The sequence below is a fragment of the Erinaceus europaeus genome, chromosome 4 (genome assembly GCF_950295315.1).
Source record: "Erinaceus europaeus chromosome 4, mEriEur2.1, whole genome shotgun sequence".
Lineage (NCBI taxonomy): Eukaryota > Metazoa > Chordata > Mammalia > Eulipotyphla > Erinaceidae > Erinaceus > Erinaceus europaeus.
This window is the reverse complement of record NC_080165.1, coordinates 15,152,781-15,173,630: the sequence shown is the minus strand read 5'-3', so window position 1 is coordinate 15,173,630 and position 20,850 is coordinate 15,152,781.

The window sequence follows — 20,850 nt, the reverse complement described above, 5'->3', positions numbered from 1 at the left end:
ATTTATGTCCATTAGGTCCACCATGTTAAAGGCCCAGAAGAGAGAGTGGTATTCTGTTTGTTATAGGTGTATAGAAGACAGCCCACCTTTAACAAACTTTGTGATATATAAATAATGGGAAAAAAGAAAATAAAATGCAGTGGTAAAGGTCACAATCATAAATGAGCCAAAGTTAATGTCAGATAGTTTACCTTCATTGCTTTTGTCCCTCCCAATCTATTGCTATCTCTCTTCTTTTTTCATTTTATTGTTATTAACAGCTTGTTACTAGATTGTAGGATTACAATATGCAGTTGCTCACCACAACCACCACCAAAGTTCTGTATCCTTTTTCTCCCAGCTCACAAAGATAACCACCAGAGTTCTCATAATTATTATGTTTAAAAAAATTATATTTATTTATTTTCCCTTTTGATGCCCTTATTGTTTTTCATTGTTGTTGTTACTGATGTTGTTGTTGTTGGATAGGACAGAGAGAAATGGAGAGGGGAGGGGAAGACAGAGTGGAGGAGAGAAAGACAGACACCTGCAGACCTGCTTCACTGCCTGTGAATTGACTCCTCTGCAGGTGGGGAGCTGGGGGCTTGAACTGGTCTCCATACTCTGGTCCTTGCAATTTGCTCCACCTGTGCTTAACCCACTGTGCTATCGCCCGGCTCCCAAGGTCTCATAATTATTACATGCAGTTTATTTGCTTCTGTTTTATTTAGATTTTTTTTTTTAGCAAATTCATGTAAATAATGTGCTTGTACTCAACTGTGACTTAGGCAATTTCCTTCTTTTCTTTTTTTTCTTAAACTCTTGTTTCTCTAGCTCGGATCAGGAGTAGTGAGCCTCACTGCTAAATGTCCAGTTTGCTCCAGCCATCCCTGAGTGTGACCTTTTGGTCCCAGGAATCTCACGCTCACCCAGCAATCACTTTCTGTCCATGAGCCACACATGCTTGTACTGTCCTGTGGCTTGGTAAGGTTTTGAAGAGATCCTGGTTGTATATTGTTGTCCAGGTGATTTTTGATGCTTTTCCTAGTTGATGGGGAAGAACAAACTGTAGCTGCTGCTTCTCCTAGCACGCCTCCAAAAGTCTTTGCTATCTCTTTCTATATGAAAGTCAGACCTTAGTCAGAAAGCCCTGGGGCCCACCAAAATAAGTTAATAAAGATATTAAGGGGCCATGCAGTAGCACAGCAGGTTAAGTGCACATGGCTTGAAGTGTAAGGACCAACATAAGGATCCTGGTTCGAGCCCCCAGCTCCCCACCTGCAGGAGGGTCACTTTGTATGCGGTGAAGCAGGTATGCAGGTGTCTTTTTCTCCCCCTTTGTCTCCCTCTCCCTCTGTTTCTCTCTGTTCTATTCAACAACAAGGGCAATGAAAATGGAAAAAATGGCCTCCAGGAGCAAGTGGATTCCAAGTACAGGAACAGAGACCCAGCAATAACCTTGGAGGCCAAAAAAAAAAAAAAAAAAAAAGATGGGTGCCAGGTAGTGGCACACCTGATTAAGCACATATATTACAGTGCACAAAGAGCCAGGTTCACTCCCTGCTCTCCTCTGCATGTGTCTCTTCATCTCTTTACCGCTATTTAATCAGCTCTCAATTTCTCTCTGTCTCTATTGTTGGCCTGCTTCTAAATTCTGCTTCTAAGACCCCTTCTGTTTCATTGGTTTAATCCCCCCTGCTTAACACTGTATTCTATTTACATAACCACTATTAACTAAGCACCACCCTGCCTCCAGGGCATTCACTGAATCCTCACTGTTTTGCATGCTTTTTCCTTCTCCCCACCCCCTATCCTACATACATCCTCTTAGGACTTGACACTTCCGCCTCAGGGTATAAGGACAGAATTGTGATTAGAGATAACTTAGATTGTGCTGTTTTCCACAGGAATAAAGAGATACTGCTTCCCAGCTCAGCCATGATCCCTGTTCATTACATTGCTTGAGGCTGTGGTCTATTTACATAATCACTGTTTTACCTGGGTCCCGACCTGCCTGCAGGGTATTGGTTTAATCCCCACTGGTTAGATGGAAGCTTTCTTATGTTCTGTTCGAGCTTTTTTTTTTTTTTTTTTTTTTGCTCTGCCCCATCTCCTAGTCATTTCCTTTTCCTTACCACTTCCAGTGAAGAGATGCATAAAAGGCTATGTATCTGATTAATAAACGAGATACTGCTTCCCATCTCAGCCATGAGTCCCTGGTTGTCTCTCTACTGCCCATGAAGCTAGCCCAGCCCAGCAAATGGTGCCCTGAACAGGGACTGTCATATGGCACCCAACCAACATGGGACCTAACCTGCCAATCCCCCAGATAAGTAAACTTGGCTACCTATCCACTATGGACTGCCTTTCTACTTATGAAGAGGTTTCCCAAAGCCTCTACTCTTTCTTCATAAGACAGTTTCTCTGTCTCTGGAACATTTTGCTCTGGGCCACACTTTGGTTTCCTGACTGGGAACTTTGGTTCACTGTGATTGTAGAGCTTGGGAGATGCCCAGAGATTTCTCCTTGGACTTTCTGGACTTCCTCTCGCATGTTTCCTGTGGAGAAGGACTACTCTAACCTGAAAAGCATTCTCCAGTACCCTGGAAGTCCCCAAGAATGGAGACACGTGGTTAGTTCTACTCTCCTGATTCGATTCTTTCTTCGATGGGAAGATATTTTTAAAAATGGGTTTCTACAGCAATTCCACAGGAACAGTCAAAACCAATCTAGCTGCAATTTTGATGCGCTTTTTGGACTAGGACGCCCTTTGGGGACTCATGATGCTACATGGTGAGATCTGGATAATCTGGTTCAAGGTGAAAGACGCAAAAACTGCCTACCGCTTTTCTCTCACTCCCCCCTCATTGTTCTCTCTGAATATCTTAGGTTTGCTGTCTGCTTTCAGTTTTGTTTCATAAGAAAGTGATTTGAATGACTGAATTTTTGTATGACCCATTTTGCTGTGAGTATTCTGAAATTTAATTGACTTAAAAAAATACTGGACTCAGCCTTGATTTCTAGAGACATCCAGAAACAATCCAAAAATTGTTTTTTTCTCTTTTGATTTTTTTACGTCTTGGCATAAACATGAAATGTTTAATCCTGAAAACTCTATGTGTATGGGTGGGGTAGATAGCACAATGGTTATGTTAATGATTCTCATGCCTGAGGCTTCTAACCATGGTTCTTCTGTTTACCATTCCACATTTTATTGAGTTTAAACTGTTTAAACAACCTTAAAATCATACTAATAAGGACTTCCAATTATAATGGAGTTATCAATTATAGTAAACCTCTAATCTGTTACAAGTTTTGTTTCACAAGTAAGTGAATTACAGCTGTCAAGTCTTCATATGAAAAAGCATCTGGTCAAATGAAATCCCCGGAAATCCATTTGGACCAGTTCTCTGACATCACCCACAAAATGGCATGACTACAACGCACCTCCCAAAACCAATGATGTGACCTGGCACGAACTGAAGAAACTGATTTACAGACTCCAAAGCTCACTCTCTACAGAAAAGTGGAATTATAGTGGTTGACCTTTCCCATCGAGGCACACGTGCAGCCTTTCATCCCCTGGCATTTCATCCATGGTCATCTGCACTGGACTGACGCTTCTATTGGACTTACTGGTACAACTCTGGGATACTTTACACAACTTTACAGCAGTTTCACTTTATGCTGCTGGGTTTCTCAAAGACTGACTCCATCAGTCCATGGACTTTGCAGCCAGAGCCCTGGGACTCTATAGGCCACAGACCCTCACCTGCAGGCCCTGTCCCCAGAGGCAGTAACCCCCCCCTCCTTACTAGGTCCTGCCCACAGAGGCAGGAAATGCCCTTTGAGGCAATATATGCCCCAGAGGCAAGAAATGCCCTTTTGCCTGCTAGACACTGCCCTTTGAGACAGGAAACCCCCTTTCAGGTCTCCCCTTGGCATCACAGTGGTTCTTGCTGCTCTCTCACTTGTTCCTCCATGTCTTCTGCCAGTTCTTTTGAAAATGCTTGTATGATGTAGGTTTCTATTCAACCCACACTCCAGGTACTATGGCCATTAGTTAAAAAGAAAGGGGGAAATGTTGGTCTGCTTTTAAATTCTGCTTCTAAGACCCCTTCTGTTTCATTGGTTTAATCACCGCTGCTTAACACTGTATTCTATTTACATAACCACTGATAACTAAGCATCACCCTGCCTCCAGAGCATTGGTTAAATCCTCACTGTTCTGCATGTTTTTCCTTCTCCCCACCCCCTATCCTACGTACATCCTCTTTGGACCTGACACTCCTGCCTGAGGATATATACAGACAGGATTGTGATTAGAGATAGCTTAGATTGCACTGTGTTCCACATGAATAGAGAGTTACTGCTTCCCAGCTCAGCCATGAGTCCCTGGTCATCTGTCTCCCACCCACGAAGCAAGACCAGCACTCTATTCTATAACAAATAAAGAAAAAAAATATTTAAGAAAGTTTGTGAGTTGATTTAGAAATATTTAGATAGTTAAGTATAGTTGGACTTACTTGAGATCAGATTAAGTGAGTGTGAGGGACAAATGCCTACAATTTGATAAGAGCCTCCTTTTGGATTTCTGGCAGCATGCATGCTGAGGATCCCTGTGCTGCTCCTTCTGGGCCTGGCCTGAGGCCATCTCTCTGTGCTGCTAGCTCTCAGCCTGGTGCCACTGCCCCCGGGCCACCACCAGTCTCAGGACAGAAGGTCAAGTTGAATTCTGTCTCTACTGACTGCCCCCTCCTCCTCCTCATCAAGCCCACTATCTACCTTCCTCAAAGCTCATCTGCTGCCTCAGGTCCCTGTCACACAGTGCACCATCCCATGAAAGTCCACCTGTGCCTGCCTCACTCACTCAGCCACCTGCCTTGAACCACCCGCAGCCAACCACCCAGAATCAAGGGGACCCCCATGGCCCAAACCAACTGTCCTCTTGGGCTTCTTCACTTAGATGCTGTGTGTCCAGAAATTATGAGGATGTGGTTGAGCTTTCAGGGCTTAACCTGAGGAGTACGTCTATCCTGTTTGTCTCTCTCTACTGAGAGGTTGAGCAAGGAGGGACAGGAGTAACCCCAAAGGTTTTCTCCATCTATCAGACTCCCTCTCTCACAAAGCACCCTACATTCCTGATACTATGGCCATTAGATAAAAAGAAAGGAGGAGATGTGGGAAAATTTTGAAGAGCCTCACAAAGAATTAAACCAGCTCCCCCTGCTCCACTCTGCATTCCTGATGCTATGGCCTATCTGCATAATCACTGTTTTCCTTGGGAGATCCCCACCCATTCCATTCCTTAGATCTATCTTCTTTCTTCCATCTTGACCCTAGGAACAGTTGCTGGGGGTGTGCCTACAATTTCCAGCCCGTCCCACCTTTCTCCACCCTTCTCCTAGCCATGTGTGTATGGTATTGTCAAGCCACTTCCATTTCTGCCTTGGCTCTTCTGTGTCCCCACCTGGAGGGCGGGCCTGAAGACTGAGAGGCTCCCGCAATCCTTTGCAGTTAGTTCCACGTGGCTTAACCAGATGTGCTCTCATCTAACTCTGGGGTGTTCGCATGAATAAAGATGTGATTTGCCTTGCCACATCAATCTTGGTTCCTGGGTCCTCTCTCTCTCGCACGAAGCTAGCCCGACAGCTGTGGACTTAGATCATGACAAAGTGAAGAAGTGTGGTGTGTCCCGCCAGAAGAACCCTCAATGTGTCATTAAGCAGGCGAAGATACATTCCAGCACAAACCCGAACCCCACAATTATGCACAAGACTGATTATGTCATACTATATGGCACTGTTTATGATGACTGCCCTTACAGCAACAAGGAAGTGTACTCCCGATGGCAATCACTTAAAGATCCATATGTAGGGTATGTGCCTGATTGGAACAAACATCCAAGTGCCACAAGGTTCATAAAGACTCTGAACAACACATCCCAACTGTCCCTCAAAAACTTTCAATTCAGTGTGTGTGTGTGTGTATAATTTTTCAGTGTTTATAAAAAGAGGTGGAAATGTGTCTCCTGTTAAAAGCTCACAAATCTTCTACATGATCATTGTGGAAGGGGGGTTCGCTTCACAGGCAGTGAAGCAGGTCTGCGGGTGTCTTTCTCTCCCCTCTCTGTCTTCCCCTCCTCTTTCCATTTCTCTTTGTCCTATCCAACAACAACGACATCAATAAGAACAGCAATAATAACTACAACAATAAAACAAGAGCAACAAAAGGAAAAATAAATGAATACATATTAAAAGAAAAAAATTTTTTTTTAAAAAAGAACATCACAGTGTGGTACTAGATGGATAAAGATCAAATGATCCAGAAGAGGGCAATTCTTTACAGGGATTCAAATTCACTTGGCACTGTACCACAAGCCCAAAAATACTACCAGGGAAAGAATATAACAGTGATGAGCAAAGATGTCTGTATCCCAGAGCAGAAATCTCTGAGGTGGACAAGTGACCCTGGTTCTAAGCTGGAAATTTTCCCAAAATTTTTGCAAGGTGGCCGAGTATACTTTTTCAGAATGGTGGTTGAGAAAATTGGCAGGTCAGCATTTGCTGACAAAGTTGTGCATGTGCTCTGAGGACCAAAGCCACTCACCATCATGTTCTGTATTGAAAATTATAGTACAGTTTTGACTACATCAGATAGATTTTCCTTGTTTATGACTTGCTCTACCTGCATAGTGGGCTGAGATATCTATGAGTGGTCCCTCCTGTCTTCAAATGGTGAAGAGATAATATTTGATTGGAGTAAACTGACCGCAATAGGCAAGAATAGTGATTATTTTACTGTAAAAGCCTTTGTTTTCAGGCATTTTCTGGAAGATACTTACTACACTGCTGTTCAAATAACATCTTGGTGGAATGTTTGATATTTTCTATTTCCTTGAATAGTGATTCATAGTTTTCAGTATACAAGTCTTTCACTTCTTTGGTCAGCTTTATTCCTAGATATTTTAATGATTTTGCTACAACAGTGAATGGGAGTGATTTCTGGATATCCTCTTCTTTGGATTTAGTGTTTACATAAAGAAATGCCACTGATTTTTGTACACTGATTTGTACCCTGACACCTTACTATACTGCCTAATAACTTCCATTAGATTTCTGCTGGATTATTTAGGTTTTTCTATGTATACTATCATATCATCTACAAATAGTGAGAGCTTGACTTCTTCCCTTCCAATCTGTATTCCTTTGATTTCTTTCTCTTGCCTGATTGCTATGGCAAGAACTTCCAATGCTACATTGAAGTGTAATGGTGATAATGGAGAGCCCAGTCTAGTCCCGGATCTGAAGGAGAATGTTTTCAGCTTCTGTCCATTGAGTATGATGTTACCTGTAGTGTTGCGATATATGGAATTCACTATCTTGAGGAATTTCCCATCTATTCCCATTTTTTGCAGTGTTTTGAGCATGAATGGGTACTAGATTTTGTCAAAGGCTTTCTTTGCATCTATTGAGATAATCCTGTGGTTTTGGTTTTGCTTGGTTTTGCAACTGAAGCAATGATTGATGTAGTTCAAGCAATACCAGTTAGTCAAACAACACCTCCAGTCCAGAAAAAAAAAATCAAACAAAAGAGAAAGAAAGAGAAAGGAAAAAAAGGAAAGCAAGAGTAGACAATTATGCAAATATACTGTCCACTATAAATTCTAATCATAGTAAGAGGAGAAAGTAAAGTAGAAAAGACACACACACACACACACACACACACACACACACACACACACACACACACAGAGTTCATTATTTCTTCCAGAAAATAATTCACAAATGAGTGTCAGTGAATTCAGAAAGCAAAAGAAGAAGAAAAAATGAAAAAAAAAAAAGAGCAGTGAAAGGAAAGAGTTTTTTTTTTAAATTTGCTAGGAGGAGAGAAAAAGGAGCATGGAGGGAAGAGGGAGAGAGAAGAAAGTTCCTTTCACAATGATAGAACACTCAGTCAACTCTCTACGTAAAAGTGCAATAGCAGTTAATTTTGGTCAACCTGAAAAGGAGGGTAAAGGGACACATGTATATAATAATAGTAATAATAAAATAAAATAGAGTAAAAAACCCTAACAGTCAGTCTGCAGCTTGGACTGCTCCAGATTGGCTGCACTCAAAGCCTGAGCAAAGACAACCAGTTATAAGAAATATATATATCCAGGTAGTCTCTCCCAGGCAGGGCTGAGGCTCTGACTGGGCAGGTTTTCTTTCACTTAAATAGAGCTCCAGTCACCTAAAAAAGAGAGAGAGACAGAGACAGAGAGAGAGAGAGAAGGGAAGGGAAGGGAAGGGAAGGGAAGGGAAGGAAAAGGAAGGGAAGGGAAGGGAAGGGAAGGGAAGGGAAGGGAAGAGAAGAGAAGAGAAGAGAAGAGAAGAGAAGAGAAGAGAAGAGAAGAGAAGAGAAGAGAAGAGAAGAGAAGAAAAGAAAAAGGTTTGGAATGACACCACTGCTAAGCCAGGAATCTTGGTAAAAAAAATAGTTGTGCAGTAAGACTGCTAGGAACAGCTGGCCAGCCTGTGGTGCTGGATATGGGATGGAAGGGTGAGTTCAAAAATAGTAAGGCCAAAGGTTTTCTTTTCTTTGTCTGTGTGGCCTCTTTTTGCCAGCCCAAGACGGGGTTATAAGACTCTTTTTTGTGTCACCCTGACCATCCTTATTCACCCTTTCATGGATGTGCCAGATATCCTACCCTCTCCAGAGAATCCCAGGTTGGAAGCCACTTCTTTTTGGAGCTCAAGCCTGGTGTTGTTTCCGAGTCACAATCTTGGCTCTGCCCCAGAATGGTCGATAGTGTGAAATACTCCTTTATCATCAATGAAGCATCTAGAGTTAGAGAATGCAAAATTAATTCAGCTGCAGGAACTGTACTTGGTACTGAATTTGTTGTCAAGTGTGGTGATATTCAGGATAACAATATGCCCCTTACATACAAAGTGATAGTTTCAGATTCCCATGGGTTACCTAATATTAGTTCTTTAAAAGAAAACACAATGGGGGGGATTTCATATTTTGGGACTGAACTTACATCTACCTCTTTATTCCTACTGGAAATATGTCTAAAAATTATTCTTTGAAGATGTATTTTCAGGTCTATGACTCTTTTGGAGCTTTTTCTCAGGTGACTTTGAACACCATAGTGCAGGCTCCTACTGCCCATGTTGCCACAGAGACTGTGCTGCAGCAGTTTCACAATCTCATCATGGGACCAAATTACACACTCTCTAATTTGCTTCAAAAACAAGACCAGTTAGATGCAGGTTACCAGGAGGAGTATGACTGGAATGATTTCCATGCTGTGGTGCACATGGGCAGGGCTCCTGGTCTTCCTGTAAATGCTTCCATCTCTATGACACTCACTGAGTTTGCAGAAGACCCTTTTCCTTGATTAAGTTATCTAGAACACACTTCCATAGAAGTGGTGGGGTTCTGAACATCAGATGAATTAGTTAATGGTGATAAAGTAGAGATCACACTGTAAGTTGTAGAAGTTTTCCTGGCTAGGAAATCCTAAGCTCTGAAGTTTTTAATATCACTGTGTGGTGATATGAATATCACTCATCAGTGAGTCAGAGTGGGATGATGATACCTTGAAGACAGGCACAGGGGCCTTTAAGTTTGAAATGGACTGCAGTGAGCAGAAGGAGGTGCTGTTGCATATCATCACAGAAGTGAAACTGCTGTTCAGGGTCTCTGTGTATGCTGGTGACAAGGTCTCAGCAGCTAATCTTGTTGCCGCCTATTTGGTCCCCCACGACATCCCTCCCATGGCAGAACCAGAGTGACTTGTTTGACCCAAACTGTACCGTGAAGGCAGCCCGAGTGGTTTGCCTGTCACCATCCCTGCTACAGGTCATAGCAGAGAGGGTGCAGTCAACAGACTGTGTGATATTTGTGGTTCTGCAGGCTCCCCAGTTTGTTTAGAGCCCTAATGACAAGCTGGTGAGAATTTCTGTGTTCAGAGTTCAGTGCTTGGACATGTATGGGATCCAGAGTGAGTGGAATGAGCACAGCTGCACCCTTGGGGAGACGACCAGCTGGCAGAGAGTGCACTGCATCTGCAAAACCAAAGACACTGAGCAGCCAAAACGGCACCCCCATGTTGTCTAACCTCAGGCAGTACTCATGCTACTCAGAGGCTAAGGCCAGTAGTGCCTTGAACTCTGTGGATCTCCTCTTAGAGGTCAAGAACATTGCAGGAAACCTGAAGACACTGTATGCCATACTCTTTATTATGATCACATACATAGGACTAGTTGTCTGGGCTCTGCACCGAGATAAATCAGATGAATTTCTTTGGCAACATGTGATAAATCCTCACTGATAATGACCCCTATGACAAGACATGCTACCTGGTTACTGTATTTAAAGGAAGCCGCTATGGCTCCGGGGCCAGAGCCAATGTCTTTGTCCAACTTCTGGGGACACAAAGTACCAGCGATGTCCATTGCTTGAGCCATGCCCATTTTTCAAGTCCCTAGCGAGGAATCACCAACACGTTCCTCCTAACAACCAGAGATGACTTGGGGGACATCCACTACATTCATTTGTGTCACAACAATGAAGGCAGCTCACCCAGTTGGTACTTGAGTAGAATCAAAGTGGAAAATCTCTTCAGCAGGAAAATCTGGCTGTTCATGTGTTGGGAATGGCTTTCCATTGACACCTCTTTGTACAGGAGAGGTGTACAAAGAGGTGTACACCTCTTTGTATGCTTCTCACCCAGACCAGCCTGTGAGCAAACTTGACTTTTTTTCTCATAGATGTGACTTATAAGATGTGCAAAAGTCACATGTGGTTCTCAGTTTTTGCTGCTGTCATTGAGAAGCCATTCAATTGGCTCCAAAGATTGTCTTGTTGCTTGGCAGTGCTGCTCTCCTCTCTTCTGTGAAAAAGTAGTAAGAACTAGAGAAAACTAGAAATCCTGTGAAGCTTCATAGTAAGAAACCTTCCTCAGATCCTAAGGAATCTGCCTAAGTCACTAAACCATTAGATTCCAAGAAAACACTGGAGGAAACAAAGAGAAAACTAAGCAAGATACTCATTTTATGGAGACCATTCCAAAGGCTGAGCCTATAGACATTCAAACCCAATTTGTTCTTCCTTCCTGTTCTGTTTATTTTTCTTGGTTCTTTTTTTTTTTTTTTTTTTTTGCTACTTACACCACTTCGTCATTCTTTATTGTGTTTTATGTGCAAATTATGGGTATGAGAGGTCACTCAAATGGCTCTTGGTATCATTTCCTGCATTCTCTACCAGTTTTCTTGGTGCAGCAATCTATTTATTTATTTCTTTGTCTGTTTATTTATTTTCCCTTTTGTTGCCCTTGTTGTTTTATTGTAGTTATTATTGTTGTTGTTATTTATGTACTCATTGTTGGATAGGACAGAGAGAACTGGAGAGAGGAGGGTAAGGCAGAGAGAGGGAGAGAAAGATAGACACCTGCAGCCCTGCTTCATGCCTGTGAAGCGACTCCCCTGCAGATGGAGAGCCGGGGGCTCTAACCGGGATTCTTAAGCCAGTCCTACACTTTGCGCCATATGCGTTGAACCAGCTGCATCACTGCCTAACATCCAGCAAGGTTTTTCAATCTAGCTTTGCAAAAAAGCCACAGCAAATTTTGTACATATCTTTCCTGGGTAGCAACTACCAGTACACAGAGATCATGCTAGAGAACGTGAATATAGCACCATGGAGAATGACTGGACTCCACCAACAGAATGTCCAGCTTCATAAATCAAGCAAGTATCAGCCCCAAAGACATGAGATCAGAATATTCCACCTGAAGAGGAAGATTAGGAGATGTTCCACTCAATTTGACTCATTTCATCTTTCTTGCCCTTCTACTCACTTGGTTGCTTACCTGTCCTGTAGGGACAGCTTGTACTATAATCAATGTATTTGGGCTCACTTTTCATATGGTCTGATAAAGATAACCATATTGGACAGCATCTACAACTATCTGAACAGCATTCCACTGCCTGTATGCTCCCTGAGAGCACCTCCAAAATCCTCAGGCTTCCATGGGTGAGGCCAGTCTGGGTGAAACCTGGAATAGAAAACCACCTGCCTATAAAAACATTGACAAAAGCAGAACACACAAAGAAGTCGATTTCCACCCTGAATATGGCAGTGCCCTAGAAGAAAGGTCTTCTACATGATAAGTATGGACAATCTAGTCAAAATTGGACAATCTAGTCAACAATTCCACATAATTCCCATCCCCAGAGCTCTGTATCGAATCCTGTCCCTTGATAGATTCCCTATTCTTTATTTTTATTTTCTTAATTTATAAAATTTATTTATTTATTTTCCTTTTTGTGCCCTTGTTTTTTATTGCTGTTGTAGTTATTATTGTTGTTGTTCTTGATGTTGTTGTTAGATGGACAAAGAGAAATGGAGAGAGAAGGGGTAGACAGAGAGGGGGAGTGAAAAATAGACACTTGCACAGCTGTTTCACTGCCTGTGAAGAAAAGCGCCTGCAGGTGGGAAGCTTCATGCTTGAACCAGGATCCTTGTGTTGGTCCTCATGCTTTGAGCCAAGTGTGCTTAACTCACTGCACTACAACCCGACTCCCACTTCCCTATTCTTTATCCCTCTGGGAGTATGAATGTAGGATCATTATGGCATACAGAAGGTGGAAGGTCTGGCTTCTGTAATTGCTTCCCCACTGAACATGGGCGTTGGCAGGTTGATCCATACTCCCAGCCTGTCTCTTTCCCTAGTGACGCAGGGATCAGCCAAAAACTAGTAAAGTCGTCTCCCAAATGAACAAGGAATACCAAAGGAGACCACCCGGGACCTAAACAAGACAGGACTAGAATGACTTCAGGAACCCACCAAATCACTGGTGAGTACAAACACATGTGGCTGGTGGACAGAGAAGAGCCTAGGGAGAGATTAAGTGACTGGTAACAGCCCTGCAGTTTATCAGTTGAGACACCATTTCCAGTCTATTCCATCAACAAGGGGCTGAAGGGAGGTGAGGACTCCCCTGAGACTCACCAAGTGCAACTCTGAGTCTCCATTGCTACTGCCCTCAGAATTGGAAGCAGGGTCAGGGAGGCCTTGGGCTGACACCAGGGGATAGAGATCTAACCAAGAAACTCAGGAAAAGACCTATACCTCGGTAGCATAGCAATGGGGCTGTGAAAGTCTCTTTGCATAACCACTGGATTATCTCTGCCACACCCTGCTCTATCTCTTGGGCAGCAGTCAGTGATTAAGCTAAGAAGCCTACTTATAGTTTAAAAGCCCTCAGGCTCCCATAGCCTACAGGGAAGAAAAAGCACAAAAGAGGCTTTTAAGCCACTGAGCTCCAACTCAGGGACTAAAATACTATTGAAAAAACTGCTAACTTCCACAACTGTGAACCCTTTAATTACCTTCCTTAGACACAAGTCAATCCAGGCAATAGTGATCAGTAATTTGAAAAGTACTGAGAGAGGGAACTCATAACATAATATATAAAATGGATAAGCCAACAAGAAGAAATATTGGAGAAATGAATCAGGACAAGAGTCCAGCTAAAAGCCCCCCAAAGGGTGAGACACAAAATAATGAGGTCAACATCAAAACACTGGCTAAGGAAATAATCACAGGAGTGAGTAGAGAGTCTGAAAGAATTGTCATCATAAATACAGAAGCAACCAATGAGACTCTAGAAGAAAACACTAATTATCTCAAGGTTATTAGAGAGCTGAAAGCTGAAATAGCTGAGCTAAGAACACAACTAGCTGAACAAGCTAAAACAGTATCAGAATAGGGTAACAAAATAGATGAACTCCAGAAAACAGTAGAGGGGAGAGAGAATGGAATCTATGAGGCTGAAGACAGAATTAGCAAGATCGAGCACAAATTAGAGACAACTAAAAAAGAAGTAAGAGATCTCAAAAAGAGATTAAGAGATACTTAAAACAACATCAGAGACCTATGGAATGATGTTGGTCTATTTACATAATCATCGTTTTGTCTGAGACCCACCCTGTCTGCAGGGCACTGGTTTAATCCCCAATGGTTCGCTCCACTCCCTCTCCTAGTCACACCCTGTTTTCCACCATTTAATCCCCACTCGTTTGCACTCTCTTTTCACTACGCCCCCCCCCCGTCACATCGTGTTTTCCACCCTACCACTTATTTCCTGGAAACTATAAATGCAGATTCTTTTCTCAATAAACATTGCACTGCTTCCCAACTCAGCCATGAGTCCCTGGTTGTCTGTCTCCTGCCTGCGAAGCTACCCCAGCATCTGGCACCCAAACAGGGACTGGCAGGATTACTTCAAAAGAAACAATGTACACATTATTGGATTACCAGAGGAAGAAATAGAGGGAGAGGAAGAAAACATTCTTCAGGTCATAATAGCTGAAAACTTCTCTAGTCTAGACAACATCAAAGACATAGAGGTTAAAGTGTTGTGCCCAGAAGTCTGAGTCCTGATCTCACACAAGTAAGACCAGCATCACATGCAATAGCAAGAGCCTTTATTAGCAAGCTTAAGGTTGGGCCTCCGACACCCTTCCACATAAGGGGAGAGTCTGCTGCTGAGGACCCTGCAACATTGTTGCTCTTGGGTTTTTATAGTACACAGAACAAGAGCATTTGTTTTCAGTTTAATGGCTTTAACGGCTGTAACAAGGAACTGTTGGTTTCAATGTAAAAGTCTCTATCAAGTAACAGTTTCAGTGTAACAGTCTAAGAAGTAACAGTTTCTAATCACTACATTCTAATCTCCAAAAAGGAAGCCCAGAGGTTCCCAAACAGAATTAACCCAGACTTAAAGACACCAAGATACATCATATTTAGAATGGAAAGGAATAAGGACAAAGACAGGATCCTGAAGATTACAAGAGAAAAAGAGTCACCTACAGGAGAAAACCCATAAGATTAGCAGCAGACTTCTCCACACAAACACTACAGCCACGAAGAGAATGGAAAGGTATCTATAGAGTACTAAATGAAAAAGGCTTTTAGCCAACAATACTGTATCCTGCTAGACTGTCATTCAGACTGGATGGAGGAATAAAAACCTTCTCAGACAAGCAACAGTTGAAGAACTCAACTATCACCAAGCCCACCTTGAAAGAAGTTCTGAAAGGTCTCCTAGAAAGAGTCAGTCCACCATAAATATGTTGCTGAGGAGTTATTCTGATGCAGTCTCCGCCCCCAGGTTTTACTATGCCCCGTGAAATCCTAGCAGTGCCCCCTTCAACCAATCCTGGCCCTACACGTCACTCCTGGTTGTCGCCCAATAAAAAGCCCCCTCACCCCCCCCCTCTGGGCTCTCAGCTCTCCCTCTCTGAGATCTCGCTCCCTGCTCTCCCCCCGTGGTCAGGTAGTGGGGACAGCCATTGCCGGCTGGCTCCACGTGGTCTGAACCAACCCCCCCATCCTATAATAAAGATTTGTGTACCCCTTTGCTCTGGATGTCCACTCTCTTCTCCGCGGTGCAGCCCAACACCAGACCACCGCAACAACATCTGGTGCACATTGTGTTCCGTACCCACACCACGCCCGGCCTGAGGTCCCCAAAACCGCCCAGACACAGGTAAGTGGCATCCGCCCACTTCTGTGGCCCTGCGTTTCCCTCCACCATGGGAAATTTTTCGTTTTATGAGGAGGTGTCCCAGTCATTATCTCTTGACCTGGGACAGATTCGCGCTGTCATAAATGGCTTAATTTTTGCTGCCCCTTGGATTTTTTTAACTGTGGTCGCCACTTTCAAGATATGTAAAACGTGGTATGCCATAAGGATAAGTGACCTTGAGGCTTAGGTACGAGAGTTAAATCACATGTGCTTAAGACTTAGACATCCTAAGCGATCAGCGGCTAAACCCAAGAATTCCGTTCCCACAGACACCCACACGTGTTCGGATGCTCCTCCTCTGACCCCGCCCCCTTCCGCCCCGGTTTCAGCTCCGCCTGAGGTTTCTGCATTCCTGAACCATGTGCAGTCCACCCCGGGAACTCCATCCCCATAGATATGCATTTAGTCTCCCCTGCGGTCACTACAGCAGTTTCTACGGCACTTTCCACTTCTGTAGCTCCCTCTCCCATGCCATCGGACCAAATCCACACATTCCCGGTAAACTTGGCCCCTTCTAAACAAAACCCTCAGCTGTGGCAGCCATATTCCTCTATAGTTCTTGGAACACTCAGGCAAGCGGTCAGGGAGGACGGAATGCATTCTACATGGACCAAGTCCGTTTTAAGGAGCTTTTACCAGCATCTCAGTACACCACAAGACTGGAAAGATCTGGCTCGTGCTGCACTCCCAGACCCACTCTATCTTCAGTGGCAGGCATGCTTCCACGATGAATGCTCTAGACAATCACAGGAAAATAGTAACAAACAGGTAGAATGGAATTCTGATGCTTTGTTTGAAGCAGGAGTTTATGAATCTGGAGCTCAGCAGGCAGAAGCCAGGTTTCCAACTGGTTATTTTGAACAGGTACGCATCTGTGCAACACAAGCATGGGAAAGGGTGACCCTACCGATGTCGATTCGTCAGCTCCCACTAACTCTTTTCACCAAGGCTCTGATGAATCATTGGCGAGCTTCATCTCAAGGGTGAAGAGAAGCTTAGAGAGAAAGGTTTATAATCCTGACGTCCGCACACTACTCCTGCGCTCTATTGTCTGGGAAGGCATGACACCACAATTCCGTTAGGTATGCCTTAATCTTAAACACCTACACCCAGATAATTGGATTCTAGCGACACAGGAACTTACATCAGGCAATTATGGGGCACCCGCTACAACACAGGTCTATGCAGTTGCCCCACGTAAGCAAAACGGGGCCTGCTTTCAGTGCGGTCACCAAGGACATTGGTTGCGACCACACCTCCAGTCAGGGAAACCATGCCTCCAGCCAGAGCAACCCTGCTTTCAGTCAGGGAGCCAGAGACCACGTACTATTTGTCCAAAATGTCGTAAGGGGTTTCACTGGAAGAGAGATTGTTGGTCCCAATTTCATAAAGATGGTTCACCCCTGAATGGTACAAATTCAGGGCCTGAGATTTTGTGGACCACTCCTGTTTTAGAATGGGGCCACCCTTCTATGACAGTAAAGATTGGCAATATTCCTTTTAAATTTTTGATTGACACAGGGGCAGAAAAGATGATTTTAAGGCAAGAAGAGGTTCCCCAAGATTGGGAACTTATCCCTAGACCCAGTATACATGGAATAGGAGGGATGACCAGAGCATTTTGCACACGAGACTCGCTCATGTGGGAAGACCCAGAAGGTTCTACCGGACACTTCCGCCCTTTGGTAGCTAATATTAGCACCAACTTACTGGGCAGGGATCTTCTGGAATGTCTTGATGTTAGGATATTCACAGACGCCTCTGCAGAGCGTAAAACTCGTTCCTGTGATACCAGGTCTATTCAGCACCCCCAATACTAAATGCCACTGTTCGTAGCCAAACAGCCGCTTAAGCTGGCTTTCTAATGAGCCTGTCTGGGTGGAACAGTGGCCTTTACCTAGGGATAAGCTAAAAATTTTAGAAGAGCCTGTCCGAGAGCAGTTGTCCTTGGGATACATTCGTCATTCTCGAAGCCCATGGAATACTCCTGTCTTTGTGATTAAAAAGCGCTCAGGAAAATGGTGCCTCCTTCAAGATCTCCATGCAGTAAATAAAACCATGCAGGTCTGGGGCTCCCGCCAAAGGGGTTTGCCTCTTGCTTCTGCAATTCCCACAGGAATTCCAATCATAGCTATTGATATACAAGATTGTTTTTTCTCTATCCCCTTGCATCCGCAAGATTGTAAACGTTTTGCCTTCTCTGTTCCATCTATTAATAACGCCAGCCCTGCTGATAGATTTGAATGGGTGCTGCCCCAGCGTATGGCCAATAGTCCTACTATTTGTCAGGAGGCTGTTAAATCTGCCCTTGTCCCATATATTCATAAGGGCCTTAATATTTTTCATTATACAGATGATATTTTAATATGGGGAAAATCAGATACAGATCTCTATGCCTTACGTGATTTTCTCATTCCTGCATTAAAGAAAAGCGGCCTTAATGTAGCCCCTGAGAAGATACAGCTAATCCCTCCAATATACTTCCTAGGTTCAGAGATTTCTCTAACGCAAATTCGTCCCTTAAAACCTAATGTTACCTTCCCTTCTAACCTTACTCTTGCTTCTTTACAAAGTTTTCTAGGAAATTTAAATTGGCTTAGGCAGTATCTCTATCTACGCACAAGCTGCCTCCAACCACTGTTTGACCTGTTGAAAGGAAACAAACAGCCCTTTTCAAAACGTAAGTTAACTCCTGAGGCCTTCTTGGCACTGGAAAGGGTTAACCAGGCCCTACAGGACATGCACCTTGTTCGATTCTCCCCCTCCTCTCCGGTAAACCTTCTAATCTTCAACTCCACTCCCACAGTAGTAGGGGCACTGTGGCAAGACCATGTGGTTCTCGAATGGCTTCACACGCCAGTAGGAGGAGCTCCAAGACTCCTCACTGAGATAGATGTGTTAGCATTCATGGTTCTCCAAGGGAGAAATAGATCTGTGCAGGTCTTAGGGAAAGAACCGGATTTAATCATTCTGCCCTTTTCTCTCACAGATACAGAGTGGCTTATACGCCATCATTCCCACTTTGCAATAAGCTTCATGGGGTTTCCAGGACAAATAGATAACCATTTTCCTTCTAATAAATTGATAGCTTCTTTACCTCTTTTGCCTCTACTAGCACCTAAACTTTTCTCTCGGGATCCCATTCCCTCTGCTCCTACAATCTTTACTGATGGTGGAAAAAGGGGAGCTGCTGCCCTTATATATTACCCAGACAATCTCCTAAATCTCTCTTTACTGAGCTTCCTGAGAATTCCCCTCAGTACAAAGAACTTTATGCTGTTTTCCTTGCATTAAAAGCTGTACCAGAATCCTTCAACCTTTTTTCTGACAGTGTGTATACTGTTAACTTACTTCCATGGCTTGCTCGTTCTTATGTGAAAATTGATGACAACCCACTTTCCCCTCTCTTGATTCAAATCGCCTCTATGCTCTGTTCTCGAACCCAACCACTGTATATTCAACACCTTCGTTCCCACAGCCCTCTTCCTGGTTCCCTGTCCAAAGGGAATGCCGCAGTTGACCGCCTTGCCTCCACAGGAACTTTCCCAGTCTCTGTCTCTGATCCTGCTAATTTTCATTCTCTAACCCATGTTAATCTTAAAGGCCTTCGAGCTCAATTCCCTGATGTTCCTGTACCACAGTTAAAACATATCCTCGCTACATGCTCTTCTTGTGCAAGTATCATAAAGACACCTGCTATCCAGACCCTTGGGGTTAACCCCCGAGGTTTAAAAGCTAATGCTCTTTGGCAAATTGATGTCACCCACATACCAAACTTTGGCAAACAAAAATATGTGTTTGTCTCAATTGATACCTTTTCTAAATTTATGTGGGCTACAGCTCAGACAGGAGAAAGTGCTAAAAAGCTTGTAAGCCATCTGCTCTCTTGTTTTGCCGTTATGGGGGTCCCATTATTTTTGAAAACAGACAATTCACCTATGTTTACAAGCAAACAATTTAAAGATTTTTGTTCCCTCTGGAATATTACTCATACCACGGGCATTTCCTACAATCCACAGGGACAAGGCATTGTCGAGAGGGCCCATCAAACTCTGAAGGCTCAACTAAATAAAGATAAAGGAGGAACATATCCCCCCAATATCCAGCTAGCAAAAGCCTTAACTACATTAAATCTCTTTAATATTTACAATAACTAGGCCTTACCCCCTATTATTCTTCACTGGCAAACACCATCTACCCTCCCATCTATTAAGGTCAAATGGAGAGACCCACTCGATAAAATTTGGAAAGGGCCTGACCCATTATTGATCATGGGAAGGGGTTTTGCATGCATTTTCCCTCAAAATTTCTCTAAACCTGTCTGGGTTCCTGCCCGCCATGTCCGGCAATACCCGCAGGATGGCACTGTTATTCCTGAAGAACAAGAAATACTACAAGAGGACCAGATGCAGGATACATCCCAGGACCCGTAATATGACATAGCAGAACCTACAAAATCTGGCTCACAGTGTCTTATGTTATAACTGGCCAGTTGTTTTTGTGAGTGAGTGTGTTGAATGACAAAAAAAAATTTTTTTTTGCATGACCCATCTGCTCGGAGTACTCTAAAAGGTAATTGGCTTTATATAAAAATGCTGGACGCAGCCAAAGTTTCTGGAGACGTCCAGAATCATTCCAAAAATTTTTTTCTTTCTCCCTCTTTTGATTTTTATATATAGTTTTGGTATATATGTGTTTAGGCTTAAACTGTGTGACTAATGACAGATTTAAATTTGTTTTTAAATAATGTGTTTTTATAACAAAAGTTCTTTTTCCTCCAGTTTGTTATAACTAAATGTTTATGGGTATGTCTCAAGTTTGGTAACACTAACTTAACGGTCAAAAGTGTAACCCTACAGCTACACTTTTACCAGACAAGGTAAAAATTAATTTGTTAAGGTAACTTACTATTTAGGTAAAAGTCTAAATGTTCAATGAGACTATTCATTCCCAAAACTAAATTATATAAATTTTATATACAGGACACCTTTGAAGGGCCCCCAAAGGTGCCCTGTAAACTATCTTGTGGAAATTAATCCACAACAGATCTGGCATCAATCTGGCACTATAAACGTTAAAATCATTGTCACGAATATGCGTTAACTCTCTAAGCAATTTGAGTCTGTTTAAAATACATATTTTAGCTAAAATTGGTCTCAAGATCCTGCGGTAGAGGCTGCTATAGGAGGTCACATTAGATGACCTTTAAATAAAATCATAAAGAGATTCTAAACCAATTATAATCATCGAGGTATCAACTATAACAAACCTATAACTTGTTACA